At 42.0% G+C, this 19,570-nt stretch overlaps 1 protein-coding gene across 1 annotated transcript in view; it reads right to left on the bottom strand.

Moving 5' to 3' along the window:
- The window catches only part of OPCML (opioid binding protein/cell adhesion molecule like), a gene marked incomplete at both ends in the record, with an annotated part of 1,087,629 nt that overhangs the window by 643,537 nt on the left and 424,522 nt on the right, over window positions 1-19,570 (bottom strand). The window lies entirely within an intron of this gene.

Genomic DNA, 19,570 nt, shown 5'->3' with positions numbered 1-19,570 from the left:
GAAATAAAAGACAACTACAGAGAAAGTGCAAAGATATGTGTTGTAAAGTCTTATGTGAACATGAACAGTGGGAAGAGAATTGGACTCTGTGCTGTCAGCCTAAGAGAAGAGAGTTCTCACTTCCTATAGGCAAGCAGCTGGTAAGGTAAAAGTGAGTCCATTTCCCAGGAGAACCACAGCTTTTCTCAATACTGAAGTCCATCAGAAAACTCCATATTTTTCCATCAATTCTCAGGAGCACAGACCTGGGCTGGAGACCCACCTTTGCCTCTTACTTGGTTACTTTAGCTAATGACATAACTTCTACAAGCCATAATTTCCTCTTCCACACAATGGGCAGGTTACAGGTGCCCACGAACAGAATGCTGTGTCCCTGAGGTGGGAGAGTACATGAAATTTCCCTGAAAACTGTGCCCAGAGTGGATGGGAGTTACAGTGCACACTCCCTCGACGACCCTTCAATGAGAAACAACAACTGTTATCATCTGTTTCTCTTGCTGACGGCTTACGACGAAATAGGTAATAATACCAAAGGGGATTACTATACAGATAATTTGATAACAAGCTAAAATGTGCAGCTGCCTTAGTTTAATTCAAGTAATGGGTTAATTACATAACCGGGATAAACAATTGGTTTTTAATGAGAGTGGAACAACAGAAAATGACAGAATATGTTTGTGGCAAACACCTGGAATGCAGGTAGTCTATACACCTCCCCGGAATGATCCAGATGCTTTGACCATCATTTGAGTGAAGGGTACTATCTCCAACTCTTATAAAACAGGGATGATAGAAGATCAAGTCCCCATGTTTGAATATGTATAGCAGAACTACTATTGTTTTATACTAGAAACATTTTAAAGCAAGTGATATCAATCATCCATCACAACAATTAAAAAAATCTCTAAAAGTTCCCATAAGAAAGCTAATATCAAGTAATGTGTTTTCTGGGTGAACGTGCTGATATACACTGATTGCCAAATGTATCATAATGTAATGGAATGATGTGACCTACTATATAGAACAGTTGGACCTAAGCCAATTAAATTTTGAAGGACAAGTGCCAAAAAAAATGAATAGGTGATCTTGAGCCATTTTTTTCTGATAATAGTAAGGGAGTAGGACCAATTGCCTGTTGAGATCATTGCTGCTATGTGACAAGTACAGATACAGAGACAGCATCTGGGAATAGGTCAAGCAGGCAGGCGTTCCAATCTAAAAAGGGATTCTCAGTACATCCTGAGCAATGGCTATGTTCTAACAACAGTGGTATTATCTCCCAACATGATATCTTTGAAGGGAATTTTACTTACCTAGAGAGATAAGCTATATTATTTTTTGTAAATAAAATGGGGATTTATCCTATACTCTTTATCACTTATAAACTTCTTTAAGGCTAAGCATCAATTGTATTAATTAATGAATTCACACACTTGTTTGAAGATACTGACTGATCACTACCAGGTGACAGCAACATTCTCGGCCCTAAATGCAAAACACAAGGCTTCTCACAAGAGTCTTTTCTCTAAGGACACATAACCCAGTTGTTTTGGAATCACCTATTTGAATTACTTAAGAAATAAGGAAGAATAGGATTTGATGCCTGATAAATGAAGTAAAAATAACTACTTATACTTACTGAAGCTCAGGAAAAACAGAATACAGTTTCAACAAAAGCTATCAGAGAAGGCTTTGTGGAGAAGGGGGCTTCAAGCAACCCCTAAAAAAAGTCCAGTGGCTTATGGTTGGACAGAGACACAGGGGAAGGGGACTGAAGAAGGATACTGTGATAGAAAGTTTTGATTAAGGCCCCAAATCTGATATCATGTTCCATGGTTTTAAAAAACATGTTTATTGAGACCGTACTGCTGACAGAGTCTCTACGCTTATGGAGTTGACATTCTAGTAGGGGATGTAATAATCATCAAAAATCACCCATATAAAGTGGCAAGAACCCCTCCTTAGGCTCCTCTGAGCCTCTTCTCACATAGCCCTCATTTTTGGCCTCTGCCCTTGACCTGCTACGTCCAGTTTTAGCAAAGGGTCCTGTTGAGCCAGTTTGTCAAGAGTCCCCCAGTTCGAAAACCAATCAAGCTCCTCTTCTTCCAACCTTGATACCTAACCAATTTCCTCTTGGTCATTTCCATCCACTCCCTGACCTGCCCATTGGCTCCAAATCCCCACCTGGCCCTGCCTGTGTTCAGAGCTGAGTTCAGTCTCTCTCCTCTTCCAATGGTCTTGACCCCTGTTGCAATCATCTTGAATCAAGTCTTCCTTGCTGTTTTTAACAAGCATCTGGTGAGTTTTTCTCTTTAACAATATCTAAACATCATAACTGTGATACTCTTGTCAGGAAGAGGTACCTGTGGGCAGAACACCATAGGATAAAAGGAGAAACAAGAAAGAATTTCTGGAGGAAATTGCAAATTATCAAATTGCAATTCAGGGATGGATGAGTTGCCCTTGACCTGGTGAGAAATAGGGGAAAGAGCTCTGCAGTCAGAGGAAGCAGTGTCTGTGCACGGCTTCACGGCAAGTCTAAAGAACTAATGCAAGAAGCGTCATCTACAGTAGGGGAGCAAAGAGAGGTGTGGGTGGGCTGAAGCCATGTTCCACAAACATCCCAAAGTCAACACATCCAAATATGAGCTCCACAGCCTTCTCTCCTAAATCTGGCTCTTCTTCTCATTTCCTATTCCATGCAGCCCACGCTTGAGTCACACTTAGCTTCTGTCTTCCCCCTGAAGTCTTATCAACAAGCCTTATCGTTTCTGCTTCATTACTGCCTCTGGAATCACTTTTCATAGTTCAGATTCTCATTTTATTCCACCTGAGTTAATAAGATGACGCTAGGTCTCTCCGCCTGCTCCCCTCTGACCTATTCTCCACACTTTCAAAATGATCTTTCTAAAAAGTACATCTGATTGTGTCGTTCTCCCAATTGAGATCCTTGAATGGATCCCAGCATCTGTCATCCAGCATCTAGACCCATCACGTCTCATAAAAGGCATTTCAAGGTGTGCACCCTCCTGTGCTTTTCAGGCTGAGATTCTTCCACGTCCGTAGGGCCTAAGAGATCTTATAAATAGCCATATAAACTGCCCAGGAGTTTCGCAGGCTTTCCTATGTTTCTGTACTTTTCCAAATGAAGCTCTTTCTGCCTGGAATATCACCATCCCCGATACCTCCCTCCTGCAGAGCTGTGTGTGCTCGCACACGCACATGCATACATGAACTGTATCTTTCAGCATTCCGCTCACGTCCCATATGAGTCATGACCCCCCGCCTTCTCCGACCCCACAGAGTGAGGAGTTCCTTTGTCTATACTTTCAACTTTTTACCTTTCTCAAACACAACCCTCAACACATAACTTTAAGTAATTTGAGGGCAGGGATTTAACTTTGCTATTTTTACATGCTCAGGTTCTAAAATCATTATAATGGATAATCCTTGGCATGTCCCATCCAAAGACAATCCTTTTCTCTGTGGGATGGACTCTCAATACATAGTTGTGTCTTACTGCCCATGTGTATACTCCATGACTCTGCCACCTGGCCATGGTTAATTGGTACAGGGGTGGGTATCTAATACAAGTGGACAAAACGGAAACCTTCCCTGAAATTTTACCACTGAGATTCACAGAGAATGTAAGTCAATTACGAAATAAAGCTCAAGAGCCATCAACTATTGTGTTCTTCCCACATGGAGGAGGTTAGTCTACAACACAAGATTAAAAAGAAATCCAACACACCGGAAGTAATAAAGGAAAAAGAAGGTGAGAGAGCAAAAGAGCAAGCAAATATCAGGGAGAGGGAGAAGGAAAGAGAGAGAGAGAGTTCTATGTGTTCTAGTGGCAGCACTTAAGTTCCTAATGCCAGTTATCTCTGAGATCTAGATGCATACTTTCCCATCTTATAGTTTGGGTATAAGAGATATCCTTCTAATAAATCCCACTTTTTTTTTTTTTTTTTGCAGTACGTGGGCCTCTCACTGTTGTGGCCTCTCCTGTTGTGGAGCACAGGCTCCAGATGTGCAGGCTCAGCGGCCATGGCCCACAGGCCCAGCTGCTCTGCGGCATGTGGGATCTTCCTGGACTGGGGTACCAACCCGTGTCCCCTGTATTGGCTGGCAGACTGTCAACCACTGCGCCACCAGGGAAGCCCCCCACTATTTTTCTAAGCTAGTTTGAATTGGATTCCATAACTTGCAACCAAAATTCTTTGACGCATGCATAGTAACTAATAACTCATTTATTACCTGTTATGTATCCATTAGAATCTTAGATAATTTATGATTAGGATCTTATTTAATCCTCACAGTGATCTATGAGATTACTATTATTCTCAGAAAACGATGAGGCCTGAATTCAAATCCAATTCCATCTATCTATATATCTCAAAAGCCAGTGAGTAATATGCATGCATTTAATATAGTTTTAAAACATACAGATTTACTGGAGCAGAGGGATTATTTCCAGAGAAAGTGGTAAACTGATGTCGAGTAGGGTCTTTTAGGCCAAAGTTAGGAATCTGCACTTAACTTTCTCAACAACAGCCATTAGAATTCTTGAATGTGGTGTAGAAGAAAGACTCAAGGCAAATGCCATCTCAGCACTAGCTTCAGTAAATTCAATTCACTTCAAAAAACAGGATAGACACATCTTAATTTTTCTCATACAGGAAATATAAAATTAAGTAAAAGTCAAGAATATGGGTGGAGGGCTTCCCTGGTGGCACAGTGGTTTAGAATCTGCCTGCCAATGCAGGGGACACAAGTTTGAGCCCTGGTCTGGGAAGATTTCACATGCCGCAGAGCAACTAAGCCTGTGTGCCACAACTACTGAGCCTGTGCTCTAGAGCCCGTGCTCTGCAACAAGAGAAGCCACTGCAATGAGAAGCCCGCGCACCACAGTGAAGAGTAGACCCTGCTCGCCACAACTAGAGAAAGCCCGCGTGTAGCCACAAAGACCCAACGCAGCCAAAAATTAATTAATTAATTTTAAAAAATATATGGGCGGAGGAATAAGTCTGGTGGCTGCCAGATGGTCTTCATTTCTGCTGGTGTGATCTGAGTGATAAAAGTCAGGAGCCCTAGTGTGTCTACATATTAGATTCATTTCTTTTAGAATAACATCATTCTACTTATCTGGATCTGGGATAAACTGTTTTGGAAAAAATACAGGTGCTGTTATAATTACCTTCTTGGACTTGGTGATGTGAGAATTGTTGTTAATTACTTTACCTTTGAGGCTTTCAGACCAAAGTTTCTTTAAATGGAGAAGTGGTACTTGTTTCCATCAAGGAGGCTAGTCACAGGAGAACACCGAACACCAAGCACCCAGGCAACAATAATTGCACTTGGCTGAAGTCAGTTCGCTTATAGGCCAAATGTGCTAACCCAAGGTTTAGGAGGCTGAAAACTCCAGAATAAAAATCCACAAAACTAGGGGCAAATGTTCAGATATTAGTTTCAGGTCTACAACAGGTGATAATTCCCCCAAAAAGCTCAAGACAACTTTTCCAGTCTGCAAATCACCCTCGTTTGCTGGCCCTTGCAATGCCTCCATCTCCATGACCTACAGCAGATGACACACAGCACTGTTGATGCTTCTACAAATGCAAGTTTCTCAGAAGCATTTTTGGAGTTGTTTATCTTGTTACTAATGATGTTCTGCTCTTTTTATCGTGATGCAAGGGTCTGGATGAATGCTCAAATCACAAGATCTAAGGATGATTCCTTGTTTGTTCAAATCTCAAGAGAGAGCAAGATGGTACCAAATGACAACATATTAGGGAATCGATGTCTGGAATGAACTATATGCTTACACACTCAAACACCTGCCTTAAAGTTCTCTTGAGATGCTGGAAATGAGTTAGCAACAGCAGGGTCTTGAAGTAAGTATCTAGCAGATGTTTGAGCTTGGGAAGGAGATTTCATGAAAACATAAATATAAAGAGAATATTGGGATGTAACATGAATATTTTACCTTAGTGATGCTAGGCATTCAAATACTACCAGGTTTGTGCAAATATTTCTTTATCTGGTTGCTAGTATGTAGTACAAAGCTCATACAATGCATTATATTCCCAAGGGAAAATCAACAGTGTCATAGATACTGGCGATCTACATGTGATACTGTGTCAAGGTTCCAGCTGGCACCCTGCTCATCCAGCTGCTGTTCCACTGGGGCCAGACAGCATCTCACTGAATCAATATAAAATGAGTGGTATACATTTCTTCCTCTAGTCAGTAAGATGTTTCCTAGCCACACATTCCCATAAAACAGCCCTTTTCACCCAATTTGCTGAGGCCAAGAGGATTTTTTAATGTAATCGTACTTGAAACTTCACATCTATTTCTCGCCGGGGGGACAGGGCAGAAGAAAGACCCGGGGACAAAGAAGGCAGAGGGAAGGGGTGAGACTATCTCAGAATTGGGTTATGGGGAGGACTCAGTGGGGGGCTCATGATGTTTCTATCGTTAGTGTCTTGCAAAATATCTAGTAACGAGTAGGCATTTTTTAGGGAGGGAGCAAATGAGTGAACACTTGTGTGGTAAAATGAAGGGCTTAATAGCGTCAAAGGAGAATTCAGAAAAGTTCATCTATTTATGCATCTGACCTTGCCCTAAGTCTCCTAAGGCAGAGAAAAGTTCAAAGTTTACTTCCCAGATCCAAGGACAGGGATAAAATGTATCTGGCGTTTACTTTGTAACTAATAACACAGTGGCCTTGAATTATAACCAAAAAGGCTAAAACACTCCATCAAAGCTAAGAAAATTGTTCAGAGAGTGAGGAAGACTCAAATATGCACTATGTAGAGAAGGATGTGCTCTATGATTAAGCCGATTTTGATTTCTACTATCTGAGGCTAAGTGTCTGTACAGGTGGAAACTCTGAAATCTCTCTAAGTGAGATAAGGGTATGACCCATGGGCTGTGGAGCCAGGGTAGAGCCCCAGGTGCCATTTGTCAAGTTCTCAACAAAGAGCCAGCATCCGCTCTCTGGGGGGTAGAAGAGAGAATGATCAGTGGCCACTGGGGGCACTGTCCCCGTGAAGGTGCCTTAATCACTGCCATAAACTTCTCATACTTGGATAAAAAACAAGGACATCATGCAAATTCTTGCTCTGTCTAAAATTAATTAAAAACCGCAGCACTGCTTTATTCCGATAGTGGTCTGGGGATTCCTATTTTGAGAATACGTAAGTTAAAATGAAGAGTCGGGCTTCCCTGGTGGCGCAGTGGTTGAGAGTCCGCCTGCTGATGCAGGGGACACGGGTTCGTGCCCCGGTCCGGGAGGATCCCACATGCCGCGGAGCAGCTGGGCCCGTGAGCCATGGCTGCTGAGCCTGCGCCTCTGGAGCCTGTGCTCCGCAACGGGAGAGGCCACAAAGGTGAGAGGCCTGCATACCGCAAAAAAAAAAAAAAAAAAAAAATGAAGAGTCATTTTCTTATGTATTGATATTTGTTTAGGCTTATATTAGATAATCATGAAACTACAGTTTTACTACTTATTCTACTTGATCAAACTTTGCACGTCTATTGTGTATCACACAGAGTTCCTGAGGAAACTGAAAGCATCTTCTTTTTATTGAAGGAAAAACCAAGTCACTAAAATTCACCTTGTATTTGGAGATTGAGTCAAGAAAAAAATCTAGGATGTCTCCATCTAAAAACTGCCCTCTCTTATCAGGAAACCTAAAGGCTAATCACCTTAACAATACTTTGCATTCAACTTCTAGATTTGCAGCCAACTTTGTGAAAGTGGGGATCAAAGGAGGAGAGCCAGGTAGGGAGGGGTGGATTAGCATAAAACAAAATGTGACAGGGAAAAATTATAAGGTGAAAATGCCCTTTGTTCATACAATGGAATATAATTTTGTGGTAGACATTTTTTAAGCTTGTATTGTATCACACAGTGTTCCTTTGAAAGATTTCATGTGTCGTGTTAAAATGAATTTCATTTTGTCCCAATCAATGAATCTCCCCACTTGCTATTACCTACAACCCTTCCTAGCAGCCAGGGTTCTGGCTAGACTCCAACACCAGGCTGGCATTAAAGTAAGTAAAGTTGCTGGCTGTCCAACTGTTCAATCGAGGTAGCTGGAAAATGTCCCCTACACCTGGATAGTTTTTAAATTCCTTTTTTTTTCTTTCTCTCTCCCCATGCTATGAAATTACCTCCAGCCTATTTGTCTGGCTAGAGGTTAATGGAACACTAATGATGTTAATGAGCCTTTCGCAGTGGAAGTTTTTTCAAGAAAGAGATATAATAGCTGTTTTCCTTCCCTTTTAATCTTTTTCATCATTCAACAGTTACAGGCTGAGACAATTAGCAACTTGGGCAGCTCTGCCGCCTTGCTCAGTTGCAGCCCAGTGGGGCAAAAAGCAGGAAGCCGTTAGACAGCTTCACGTGTCCACAGGTGAGACCTCGGGATGGATGCCACACACTGCTTCTTGCCAGAAGGCAGAATGCTGTTCAGGGAGAAAGGAGGGAAATAAGCGATCTGTTGATGAAGCTTTTCCATGGCAGGCAGGCAGGCAGCGGGAGCTGTCCACGGTACTGAAGAGTCATCATAAATTTCTCCCCTTTCCCTTCATTAGATGGAGGGCTGGGGCTGCCTGAGAGAGTCTAGTTCTCCAATGCATCCAAATGTTTAGTGACTTACAGTAAACTTACCCTAACCTCAGAGGATCCTGGCAAAAGAAGGACATTTTCATAAAACAAGTTCTTTAGCAATACTTTCCAATTTCTTGGGCATTTGTCCATTTGGTGGTGGTTCGATATTCTGTCTCTCTATGCTTTGGAAAGTATACATCCTAGATGCACATGGTACTTCAAACATGCTCTCATAGTGCTGCTAAGATGGAGAGACACTGAAAATAAAACAAGTCCAAGATCTGAACTAATCTCCAGTCTGACTCAGCTGGTGTTAGGTTTTATTTCTGGTGAAAAGGCCCTATAAATGCCTTCAGCAAATGCTTCAGGAAGACATTCAGAGCACTCAAGGGAGAAAGCTGAAGAATGTGACATTTCACTCTTCTTCAGATTGTTGATTTCTTTTGTATCTAAAAGTGGATTTTAATTAAATGGATCATGGTTCACAACCAAGGTACAGAGAAAAATATTAAAGTTCCAAATCAAAATCAGGAACTGTGAGCATAATTTTCCTATAAAGGTCACTCTCAGTCAGAACTCAGCCATTAATGCCAGCTAACCAAAGATGTCATGTAAAGCAAAATATTAATAGGCCAACACAATTTTTAACAAATTGTATGCTATAGATATATAGTAGATTGTTGGGCACATTAAGAATTTTCTGTGTATCCTCAGAATTTACTGTTTAGAGATATGCCTGGAAAAACAATCAAAGATTTGTGGCCCACCTACTATGTGTGTTCAATCAACTCTATGCTTGGTGAGATGGTAACTAAAAATGAAACATAAGACCTGGAGCTAAAATATAGGGGGAAATGCATATCTGAACTAATCAAGAAAGCAATTAATTATGTAACTGTGGTGCTGACTAGAAGCTCAAATCAAGGCAGAGAAGTTTTATTCAGACCAAGTGTAGTTGCTGAGGGCTTGATCGAAGAGGTCATGAGGTGTAAATATGATTTATATCACTGAATGTTAAAAAAAAAAGGGAGTTTCAGGTCCAAGAAGTGAAGAAAGGATGGGGATACATATAATCATTGATGACATTTGCATGTCAGAGCCATTCTTTAGTGTCAGTGGGTAGATGGATTGAAATGAGCAGAAACCAAAGGTAAGGAGGTCTCTTAAAAGACAGCTGCCCAAATTCAGAAACAGGTCCAAAATAGAGATGAAAAGAATATGAATGTTAAGACATACTGTGAATGGAAATATTGAGACTTGATGACAGATATGATTTAGTAGAAGAAAAAGAAGCAAGACTCAAAGAGGATTTGGAGATTTTTAGCCAGGGCAACTGGAATTATTGGGCCGTAAATAGAAAAGGGACAGTTTTGTAGAAAAATCAACATGTTCCATGACACTATTTTCAAATAGCATAATATTTTTTCTAGATCCACGTGGGTCTGGCCAATCTGAAGTATTTTAATGTCTTAAATTCCTTATTTCCCCATTCTAACATTTGCTCCAATTGCTAAACAGCGCCTATATTCTCTTACACCAATTTAACAATAATTTTACCAATTTACTTCAGACAAAAACTCACTGGAGAAAAAGATGTTTTATGCAATTGGGTATCATTACCAGCATGTGCTCAGACCATCCATTTGGGACTGCAGGTTTCTAGAAGGCCAGCATTGCACCCATTTAGAAAATTCTGTCACAGCCTGTAGAGCGCCACGGAGATACATAACAGACTTTCCACAAGAAATGATGATGGCAACTAGAAATAGTCTCAAAGAATTCATCAAATGCCTTAGATGGTAAAATCAAAGCGAAAGCTTTTATGCACATCACATCCTTGTTTTCTAAAGAAATAACGAACCCCCCAGCAGTGTAAGGAACTACATAATTGTGTATATGGGGCTACAGCGCTTATAGCAATGTGCTCCATCCAGATGGCAAATGGGATGATGGCAAAGCCAGGATGAGGAAGCAACTAATGATACTTCAAATAGCAAACCGCAAAGTAAATGCAAGCACAAATGACATACCCAGGACCAGACAATGGAGCACATGTCAAAGTCAGCTGCTTGGGATGGGGGAGGAGGAGACAAAAATAAAAAGTAAATATGCCCTCCATAAACATAAATACAAATGCATGACACTACTTCAGAAGCACTCAATGCTTTGCAGATCAGCCTCTGTTCCCCACTCTTGCCTCCAGACCTCCCTTGGCCTGAGCTCACTCAACAGGCAAGAGCCGACAGACCACCCTCTGCACTAGAGAAAGACACGGGCTCGTTATCCGTTGCCCTGAAGAGAAAACTCTCCCAAGAACAGTTATCTTTAACTAGTAGGTAATAAAATCCTTGTGATATATTCCAGTCTTAGGCATCCCGTTTACAAATGAGGGGGAAGCAGGCGAAATGTCTCCAGGTGAGTCATGCTTGGATCAAGACTTAGAACTCCCTGTAGCCTCGGGCATCCCTCTTTTCTCCACTGGAGAGGTGGGTTGTGATGGACACCTACCCCATGGTAGAACTGTGACCACTTTTGGGATGTCGGTGGTACAAAAATGGCTCTAAATTTGGATAGAAATGCCAAGGTACATACAAGTAAATTATTAACCAGAACTTACAAGGATTGAAGACTTCTGCTTGCATTTTTATTAGAGGGTATCTATCTGCATTTAGAGCTGTTGCTCTCTGATAAAGGGGAGGGAGGGAGCCCTTCAAAATTGCCTGTACAAAAGCTGAGATAAGGCTCTTCAAACAGACAAAATTCCCTCATTGAATTATACAACCATTGCTGTCCTTGTCAGTGTTTCTGGAACTCCTGATTCAGGCTGTAAGAAACTTCTCATCACAAATGAACACTTCTGGCCCTAACCTATTTATCCAGACAAGCTGTCAGCCAACTAGAGCTAGGCTTTCTGTTGATGTAGACAAGACAGCAACACAATGGCGGGAACTCCTTTTCTTCATTGTCGTTGCTCACCCTTCGCTCTTCAAAGTCACAGATGCTTTGTTTAAATGATAATAAAGATTCCCAGTGACTCAGTTTCCATTTTCATGTTATCATTTCTTTCACTGGTTGCTTATTTATGACTAACTTCAAGGGAGTGCTTTCAGGAAAAGATGCCATTATAGCAGAACGATGCTCTCTTGACATTGAAGACTGGAATCTACACAAATGTTCTGTAACAACTCATTTTAATGTTTGCCTACTTGTCTTAATTTATTTTTTATTTCTGATTCTCAATGTACTCGAGACAGAGGGAGGCTTGCTTCAGCTCAGGGAGACATGCCACAAATCTAGCTGAGACCACAGATGGTGTGGGCTGGCTTGACTACCTCCTTTTCAGGCTTGGAGTGGCTATTGGTATGCAGCAGACAACCCCACATGCTCATCAAGATTGTTCAAGGAAGAGGTGCAGGATGCACAAAAGCACAGCAGCCAAATTTTTCTTGTTTATGGCAGGAGAGGGTTCACTTCAGATCAAGACAGAAATATATTAACAGAGAAATAAGCCCCGAAAAATACTTTTTTTTCTTTCTTTTCTTTCTTTTTTTTTTTTTTGCCTTTGAATTTCAGAGAAAATGCTGGTATATATTTGTTGATCAGTGTCGAGGTATATTTTCAGGTTGGGCCAAGAGGCAGATTTGCTGTGAATTAATATGCACCTCTCTTTCCAGACTTAGTCCTGAGAAGGTCATTAATTCTTCTAGGTGGTCATATATCACTAAGTTGTAAGATTAACAGTACACAGACACTTGGCTGCACATTTACTTGATGGGCTATTGTCAGACTTTTGGTCTAAGAATCCATAATGAAAATTCAATCCTTCCTACTAAAATTGCAGTCAAAGATCTATCACACCTCAAGGAGGAAAGACTCCTGCAGTCTCCTGTCCCAAGCCTGGGTCAGAATATTCTGCACTAGAGCCTTCCAGCAGGGCAAAATTGAAACATTGGTGTTCTGGCTTTACATGTATGACTGGCTCCCCATAATGAATCTACACTAAGCACCTGCCAGCCCTTCCTCAGACCTCCACTTACACTCTTCTATGGATTGAATACAAATGTATCACCTTCACTAGATTTGAAGACCCTATGAGACAAAGACGGTATTTCATTAATCTTCATATCTCCCATGTTATCAAAGCCAGCACTTTGCAAGCTATAGTGAATGAAAATGTGTGTTAAATACACAAGGAAACACATCCTGTTAATCACCAGGCGGGGAAAAGCTTCTACCGAGTCCTTCCTGCACGTGTGTCTGCATGTAGGAAGTCTTGTGGTTGTGCTACTGTAGACCCTTTACAACCCCTGAGGCCTCGTGAAGACTCACACCCAAGCTGACTCTTTCCACAAGCCTGTGACTCATCTGTTCCTTCCTCTGAATTTCGGATCATTCTTCCTGTCTTTTGTCTGCATTCACTGGTTCCTTTAGCTCATAAAATTTCCCTTCTTGTGCTCCGGTCAACTCCTTATCTCCTACCCTCTTAGCTGCAAAAGAGGGCTTTGTGTTAGTACACCCAGTAAATGGACCTCCTTGGAATATCCTAGGACTCTCCTCTGAGTTTGCCCTGGCAAGAAGCACTGGGGAGCACTAGAAGATCAGACCAAGAAAGGGAGATGTGTCATCAGAGGGACTCTCCCGAGGGAGAGTGGGAAGGCAAGTCAGAGTTTATGTCACCCAGCCCTTCTACTTTACAACTGAAGGAAGTGAGACGGGAACAGAGAACAAATGGGATGCATGGTACTTAACCTCAGGAAGCCTCTAGCCCGGTGGTCCTCAACCAAGAGCAATCTGCCCTCTGTGGAACATTTGGCAATGTCTAGAGACAACTCAGAACCATCAAGACTGGGCAGGGCTTGCTACTGATGAGCAGAGGCCAGGGAGGTCATAACACTCTACAAGGCACAGGGCAGCCCACACCAGAGAAGAATTATTCTGTCCAAAAGCCAATGGTGCTAAAGTTGGAAAACACTGTTCTGGTCCATTAAGGCAACATAAAGCCAATAGGCAAGGATGGGATAAAAAAAGGCAAATTTTGCAAGTTGGGTTCTGGCATAAATATCCTTCACAGAGCAGGAAACTTAGGATAATGGGTGTCCTCAACAGTGAGCATTATGTGACTAAGCTTATGGGATGCCAAGGAAACCTTGTATTCACCAGGCACTGAAAAGATGTGGCCCCCACTCACTAGGTTTTGCCTCTGCCTGGCATTGCCACAGCATGAGTTCTGCGCATTGTGAGGTCACTCAGGCTCTGAGTGTGTAGCAGAGGCGACAGGCCCTTGTGGGTGATGCTACATTAATCCTGAGACCATAAACTGGGTTGCCATATTAGGAAGAAGCACAGTGTTCTGAGAAGGGCCTTGACTTGAAGTCAGGATGTCTGGCTTCTACTCCAGCTCAGCTGCAAGTTCTTCACATGGCCTGGGATAACCTATGTCTTCATCCTTGGGCTCAGATTCTTCTTGGTCTGTTGGATGTGATGGTGATCTTTGACTTCAAATGTAGTGGCTTCCGGCTCTGATAATCTATAGGATTCTTTTTCCTTCCCTGATGCCCCTCTCCCAGCTCTGACTTAGGTGGGGAACATGCTGTGTTACATCATTTTCCTTTATGAACTGGGGTATTGCCAGTAAGGCTAAGTAAGAGGGGCAGAGGCAGGGTGGAATGCAGAAACCAATTGGGGGAAATCTGGTGCAGTGGTATAGACCTTGCACTCTCCAGTCCTGCTAGGACAGACTCTTGGAGGCTGCCACTCATCAACTTCATGCTATTACGTAGTTATGTACCCTCTCAAGCCCTCAGTTTTCTCATCTCTGAGGTGGGAATCATAACAATAATACCTACCCACATGTTTATTGTCAGGAAAAACTGAGATAATGCAGTAATGCAAAAAGTGTTTAGGACAACCCCAAAATAGGAGCTACATCATGGGCCCACCAATGTGACTTGGCTTCTGGGTCAAAGGTTAGGGATATTATTTTCCTCCCTAAGTCAGTCTGCTCTCCATAGAAAAGAGAATGTTAAACATTGTTTGGGGTAATATATTTAAGTCTATGTGAGTGAAAAAAAATACACAAATATGCTCTAACCTCAGCAGAATACTGTTGTGCCATTTACAATATGATAGTGAAAAAAAAACCACTTACCCACTGGCACAGAGGCTGGTTCCTCTGTCTATTCTAGCTCCAATGCGGCCCTTCACTGTGATTTAGATGAAAGCTCACCGTCCCTGAATAAATCTTGTTCCCTTTCTTTGCTCGTGGCTGGGCAGCAAGGCTTTCCAAGATCGTACTCCCCATGTCCCCACCCTCCCAGAGGTCACTTGGCGTTGTGTCCCTGTGTTAGTTCGGGCAGGGCTTTCTCAGATGCCAGCCCTCTCATTAGCCCTCTTGGTTTCAACAGCCCCAAGACACAGCAGACGCACCATTTCACACCCAGGAGGGAAGGGCTTTACTCGGATGGTTCTCTCATCATCTCTGCCCATCTGGAGCTCCCTTTAAACTCAGGGGGCACCGCCTGCCTGGGCAAACAATGAACTTAGGGGACTTTCCTTTCTTATGCTGACAGGGCTCCCGTAAAACCCAGTTAGTGCCAGGAAAGGGTTTTTGCTTTTGTTTTCATGCTTGTTTTTGGGGGAGAGGGAAGAGCTGATCCTTCATAGGTGATATTGGGTCTATCATTTCTTACGAAAATACACTGATATTTGATTAGATTCCCACCTGTGATTGACACCTGTTAATAACCTGCAAGAAGGGGAGAGGATGCTTATGTTGTCAGCCAGAGTCATCTATGACTTTGTTTTTCATCAGCTTTGTCACTCAAGGGCAGTAGTGAAGGATATTATTTTTTTTCTTAAGATGTTGTTATAGATCTACAGACACTGGGTGGGGGAAATTGTCCTGCACATCCACCTTCATGCTGGTTCTTAGGAAATATATTGCCAAGCTTGCAGGTAATATTCAAATAACGCATTTATGAACTTTTACTACCCTAGTTTTGATATGGTGACAGTCAGCTTGGTGACAAAGCTATTTATTCTTTACCTTAATCCTAGGAGTATGGTTTCATTCCAGTATTTTTTACAATTATATTTTGTACTTTTTAAAAAAATTGAATAAGTATCAGACCTTTCGACATTCTAGTTCATGGACTTCTGGCCAAAAAAGGGGGAAATATTCCTAAAACAAAGTGTTTCATATCCCTTAGAAAAGCAAGTGGTATGTAAATATACAAAAATGAATCTTGATCTTAAAAATCAGTTACTATGATATTGAGTATGTAACACAAAAGAAATGAATTCAAAATGAGTAAAATCAAGAGAAAATAATTAAAAATACAAAAAAGAATATAACAGAATCAGTCTTGCTTTTTCCTAAATCAGAAAATCTTCAAACAATTTTCTCGATGTGGGCCAAAAGAGCTGTCATTTAGCTGTCAAATAGTATCTTATTTTCTTAGAGGAAAAAGGAGAATTGGATTTTTCTTAGAATAAAAGATGTCCCAAGAGCAGACCTGAGATGAGGGGTATTTGCCTTATTTTCTTTTTTTTGATAGATCAAGGTCCCCAGGTGTAGTGCGTCCTAGCTAGCGGGGAGAAAAGGTGCATTTTCCTCTCCTGCTGACTAGTTCAGCATCACCTCCTGCTCTTCTACACAGTATATTACCCCATCACCAGCATCTCGGGAGAAGGGCGAGTGTCTAGGAGATCCAAGGGCAAGCAAGTTACAGGACACTAAGGAACTCCTTAATTATTCAAGGCTCGAGGAATAGAGAACTGTCATCCACCTGCCCTTTGGGGGACATCACGGTGCCTGCCTCAGCCAGCAGCCCCTGAAGAAAGATGCTGTGACATATGTCTTCCTTCCTCCATGCCAGACCCAGGCAGATCCTGGGATTTACAATTCCCACTGGTGGCTTATCTGCAATTACAGAATATATATGCCTGTTTCATCCTCTAGATCTCCTGGCTAAATTGAAAAACACACCAAATGCATTTGTAAACCTCATTTAAAGCCCAATGACAGCGCTGAGTCTGCTCCCAGTCACCACACAGAAAAGAAGCCCATTTACTCTGTCTGCCCAGAGCTAAACTGGATGGGTATAAAATTTTTATAGCTCTTTCATTTGCCTTATTTTGGATCTGTTTTGCCATCTTTTTTTCTTGGAATTACCCTTTAAGTGGAATGGAGATTTTTCAGAAAATGAAAGTCATTAAAAGAATCACTTAAATCGATTAATATATCACACTCTTTTATTTGCCTAGAGCATCATTTTAGACCTGAGGATTTTGAAACTTGAGCAGGAGAGGGAGGACCAAGGAAGAAGGAGAGAAAAATAATGGAACTATTTTCATTCTATGTGCATCCTTATTTAATTCTTTCAAAACCACTCGGGGGTAGGCACATTAGATTTTATCCTCCCCAAGAAAGTGAAGCTCAGAGGTCCTTCAGAGCCAGGACATAAACCTGGATTTTCTGACTCACGGTTCATGGCTCTTTTCACAATGGGATAGAAATGTAGCTGAAGAAGAAACAGGAAACCTTAACTGAGGCTCAAGCCAAATATGGACAACAGCTCACTGATCCCTTGTTCTCTTAAAGGGTAAGGTGATTTCACTAATGACTAAGGACAAAGAGTAAACCAATCCTAAATAAACTTTAGGGTATTTCTCAGTTGCCTCACCTCAGATAAGAAGTATCTGTGACCCTTTCCCCTGCAGTGTGAACATTATTATCCAGTTTATTGCTCTGACCTCTGAGCTTCAGATACAGATTGGATTCTTTCCTCATCAGCATAAAACTAAATATATTACCACTTTCTAAAATACCTATTTTTTTAAAAAACAGTATGAGCATTTTAGATCAAGTTGTGATGTTTGTGGGAATTTGGACCCATGCTTGGGAAGAGACCATGATATACCCTGCTGTCTACACAAGCTCCCCTCTGTTTTCATCAGATAAAAAGAATAGTAATTCGTGATCCTGGCAGATGTTGAAGAATTTCCACGTGCTTCACACCCTGCAGTTCACAGAACTCACGGAACAGGCTCACACCGGCTGTGCACACAATGGCAGCTCCAGCGTGAACTGCTCACTGGACTTGCATGAGTCAAAGGCACCCCAGCGGGACTCCTGCCCACCCGCGCCCCAGCTCCTACCATCACCTCCCCAACCTCATTCAGTGGAAATAGGATCCTCCCAGTTGCTCTGACTGAACTCTTGGGGTTCTGATGACTTTCTTTTTTCACATCTCATTCCCTATCCATAGCAATTCCTGCCAGCTCTACCTTCAAGATTTATCCAGACTCCACACTCATTACCTCCACTGCTACTGTCTTGGACCAAAACATCGTCTCCCAGCTCTCTTCTTGTTTTGCCTCCTATTCTTTTTTTTTTTTTTGCCACGACGAGAGGCTTATTGATCTTAGTTCCCCAACCAGGGATTGAACCCAAGCCCTTGGCAGTGAAAGTGCCGAGTCTTAACCACTGGACTGCAAGGGAATTCTCTCCAAGTCTAGAGTTGACGTGATCTGGCTCACATGTTTAAAAGATCACTCTGGTGCAAGTCTATTCTTAACTCAAGACCAGTGTGATCTTTTAAAGGTGTGAGCCATATCACCTCAACACTTAAAACAGTTCCTCATTTCCTTCTCAGTAATACATGGTCTGCCTGCTCTCTGCCACCCTCTACATAACACCTGTCTTTTTACAAGATATAAAATCCACAAGGACAGAAAATTGCTTCTATTTCTTTCACCACTGTATCTCCAGGGCAAAGAATCATACTTGACATGAAGTAGGAGCTAAATAAATACTTGCGGGATGAATGAACAAGGAGGTGGGGCCAAGAGCCTCAAAGAATAGAGAGGGAGTGTTAGAGAGAGAGGTGGCTAGGGGTGAAGAATATTCAGGTGCTCTGTGGCACATTAAAAAATATGCTCTCTTTTCTTTCATGATTTCTTGGAACTGAATAAAACTTGAAATTGCTTTCAGTTCTATTTTTTTACTGTCAGTCCCTGTGCCTTTGACTTGATTTTCTTCAAAGGCTGAATTATGGAGGGTCCCAGTTAATCTCTGGTTACAGATTATTTATATGTCATTGGGTGGGGGCAGTCAAAGAAGATACTGGAAGCCCACCCTGACCTGTGCCCCTATACCTGTCACCTGCTTGTTTGCAGCTATTCAGTCTACAGCACAGCTCTGAGGCCTCCCAGCCAGGTCACATGCTGTCCTGACCCTGGTCATGAGCGGAATGACTGTCTCGGTCTAAGATCATGAAAGCTTACTGCCCGTCAGGTCACAGGGCTGGGTGGGCAGGTGCACCCTGCCTGGCTGGCAGCAGTGCCTCCCGGGGTTTGCTCTGAGCCCTCTGCAGATCCAGCCAATAGTAATAGATAACGAAGCAACTGAAGGGGCCTCAGAGGGTGACCTCCCCTGGGATAGACTTTCAATGTCTGGAGTTGCTACTCTGCAGCCATCCTGAGAAGAGAACAGAGCCATCGGGGGTCTAAGGCGGTAAAAAGTGAGCAGAGTTTTGTAAATGTCCACATGCATCTATGAGGCCTAAGAAACTCAGTTCTTTGCCACACTTTGAGAAATATTCCATTTCCCACAAAAATTCAGTGATGAAAACAGCCCTTTATGGTGGCTGAAAACTAAAGGACTCCACGTTCAGCTGAATTGTCATAGTATTCCAATATTTCTAAGTATATTTTTATATAATTTTGAATTTAGAGAAAAAATTACAAAATCTCCCATATGCATTTACCCAGATTCACCAGTTGTTAACATTTTGCCAAATTTTCTTTACTATTTGTGCTCACATACTTACTTTCTTATATTTTTTATTAATATTTGAGAATAAATGTGAGCTACTGTGCCCATTTACCCCTAAAATACTTCAGTGTTTATTTCCTAAAAGAGAGATGTTCTTTTTTTAAAAATGAGAA

Source organism: Mesoplodon bidens (assembly GCF_964165515.1).
Source record: "Mesoplodon bidens genome assembly, chromosome: 7".
Lineage (NCBI taxonomy): Eukaryota > Metazoa > Chordata > Mammalia > Artiodactyla > Ziphiidae > Mesoplodon > Mesoplodon bidens.
Note: the sequence above shows the minus strand (reverse complement) of the source record. Positions and strands in the feature narration are given on the sequence as shown.